Genomic DNA, 3,214 nt, shown 5'->3' with positions numbered 1-3,214 from the left:
TGCCTTAGATTTATTATTAGAAACTTCACCATATTTACTAGAATATATGGCCACCAACTTTCCAATGCTATTTCATAGGATAGCCCCCATAGTGGTGTTGCCCATCATGGCTGACCCATAAAAATTTAACTTTATCCATAAATTTAACTACTCATGAAGCATGTGTCGATGAGTTTGACTCAAAACCACATAGTTAAATCCTGATAGCAATATCAAAATTTGACTTGTTGTGAAAATTATCTCCCACTTATCAATTGATGAGCTTAAGGGGCTTCCTAAAGAATGGTTCATAAGCCACAACATTTGGTGAAGATTTTGCAAATGGGGTTGCAAGCTTTAGGTTTAACCATGGAGGAAAATTTGTAGTTAAGTGCTCTCAGGCTGGAGTAGTACTGGGATGGGTGACCTCCTATGAAGTCCTAGTGCTTTACCTCTGTGAGCATAACCTAGATCCAATGAGTGCTAAGTGTTTCATTTATTCTCATGAGAGATGGATTCATGTTGAATCACTACTCATGAAACATGGTTCAATGAGTTTGATTCAAAATGACATAGTTAAATCCTGATATAAATATTACAATTAGGAGGGATGCCAAATTATTTCCTTTCTTGCCTAGATTTTGGATTTGTCAAACTATGTCACCATCAGTCCCATGTCCCAGGCCAAAGGCCAATTCTTATCAAATTCACTTAGGGGAGAGGGGGGCTTTCCATCACTAGATATTTTTGCATTCCTTTAGAAGCCTGAGAACTTGTTGAGGAACCCCCAAGCTAGTTGTGGCTTTCTCCCTAAGAATTTTATCATTCCTCTCCTTCCATATTTTCCATGAGACATAAGGTGGTAGAATTGACCAAAGGTTTTTGAGATCAGGGTGCATAGATGGGCCCTCCTAGTGGGAAAATTGCTTTAACTCATTATCCATACACCAACTAACTCCCCATAAAGAAAGAACCTCACTCTAGACATCCATGGAAAAGGGACAATGGATGAGCAGGTGTGGAATGGATTTAGCATCTTTCAGGCATAAAATGAAATAGTTGGCAAGTTGACAACCACATTGCTGGATGTTGTCAATACTGAGGATCGACCCATGTAGAGCTAACCACCAAAAGAATTTCATTTTAGGTAGTATCCAAGGGTACCAAACTTTTCACCAATTGGCATGTGCTCCTTCCCCAACCAAGCCGCTAAGATAAGTAGACTTAATAGTAAACTCCCCCGAGGGTGTGAGTTTCCACACTAAAAAGTCTTTAGCCAAGATGAGGGGAATCATGTAGGCGTGCAAGAGATCCTATAGTTCTCAAGCTAAACTCAACTCCCTTGGCTAGAGATTCTAAAATGTGATCCATGATTTTTCAAGTGTGATGAAGTCTTGAATCTAAGATCCATACATTCTAGTGTGCATCTCTCACAAAGGGGAAAAAATAGTTTGCTTGAGGGGGTCCTCATGGATCCATTGATCTTCCCAAAAGCCTATTCAATCACCATTTTCTATGATCCAGTGACATCCCTTTCTTAGGATATTCCAAGTGTTAATAATGTTATTACAAATCTTAGAGCCCTAGGGTAGAGCCAATGCCACTATAAATTGGTGGGAAGATAATCTCCCAAAGTATTTGCCCATTATGATGTTACACTAGCTACCCTAGGAATTCACCAACTTTGAACTAATTTTTGTTAATAGAGCCTTATTCAATTGCCTAATTCTTCTTAGATTCAAACCTCCTTGAGCTTTAGGATTACAAAAATTATCCTAGCTGACTAGGATCATTATTTCCTTTTCCTCAGTTCTGAACCATAGAAAATTACACTAAATTTTCTCAATGATATCTTTGAATCTTCTAGGGAGTTTCAAAATAGATAGGAAATATGTTAGGATGCCTTGTAGGGAGGCTAAGAGGAGTTGAAGTTTCCCAAAATTACTCAATATTTTCCCATTCCATCTCGTTGTCTTTCTTTACAAGAATTCCACAAGACCATTCCAAAAATAGTTTGGGATCTCCTTGACATTGAGTGATATATCAAGATAGGTATTAGGGAGGGTCTCCTCCTAGCATCCAAGGATACCAGTAACCTTTTCCTACAAATTGACACAAGTGTTGAAAAAATAAACTTTACTTTTGTGGTAGTCAATACATTAGCTAGAGACAAGAGCATACATATTTAAGGTGTCTTTCCACTCTCCGGCTTCATGGATGGAGGAGATGCCAAATAGAAAAGTATCATCCACAAACTTTTGTAAGACTTGGGGGAGGCACCAAGAAGTAGGCTTGATGCCCTTATTTCTACTAGAGTTACATAAAGAGACAAGGTTTCTTCTTAAAACTTCTACAACAATAATAAAGAGGTAAGGGGATAAGGGGTCACCTTGAAAAGGACCTTGAGAGGAAGAGAAGAAGTTACCTAAGGCATGATTAACAATCACCAAGAAGGTAATAGAAGCCACAAAATTCTTAATAATTTTTAGGACCCTCTCATTAAAGAAAGTTTGGTGAGAATGGAAAACAAAAATTCATGATTGACCTTATCATAAGCTTTAGAAATATCAAGTTTAAGTGCCATACCTAGGTTTTCAGATTTTTCTATTGAGTGTATCACCTCATGGGTATTTATGACTATGCCAAGAATCCATCTTCTAGGCACAAATCCATTCTGATGAGGACTAATGAATTTTTCTAAGAGGGGCTTGAGGTGATTCAGCATAACTTTAGCAAAGATCTCATAGATAGTATTATGAAGGTTGATGGGTCTAAAGTCTTCCATCCTTCAGGGATCCTTAGTATTAGAAATGAGAACGTTGAATGTTTGATTGAGTTCCATTTGTGTTTGAACTCCCTCTCCTCTTATTGTTGCACCACCTAGGCTCCACTTTGTGCGATTTGATTTTGGATGTCAACCAAATTCTTTTCCATATCCTTCATTCCTTTGGCTAAACTCCCAAATGATGATTTGCACCACACCTTAACCTCCTTATAGATTCTCTCTAGTTTTTAGGCAATTCAAAACATGGTCATACCTTCCACTGGGTCCTTCCACCAATGAGAAATATAGTCTTTGAAATTATTATGCAAGTGTTGCATAATCTTGTATCTAAAAGGCCACCATCTAGCTAGACTTTTTGTCTAGTAGAATAAAAGCATAGAAAAATCTAAGATGGTCTTAGGATAAGCCTTTAGGTTAGTATATTTAAGAATGTTCCATCCAACAGAGATG

This window comes from Cupressus sempervirens, chromosome 10 (genome assembly GCF_028749045.1).
Source record: "Cupressus sempervirens isolate cs-2001-9-10 chromosome 10, ASM2874904v1, whole genome shotgun sequence".
Classification (NCBI taxonomy): domain Eukaryota; kingdom Viridiplantae; phylum Streptophyta; class Pinopsida; order Cupressales; family Cupressaceae; genus Cupressus; species Cupressus sempervirens.
The sequence above is the reverse complement of the archived record's forward strand: the minus strand, read 5'-3'. Positions refer to the sequence as shown.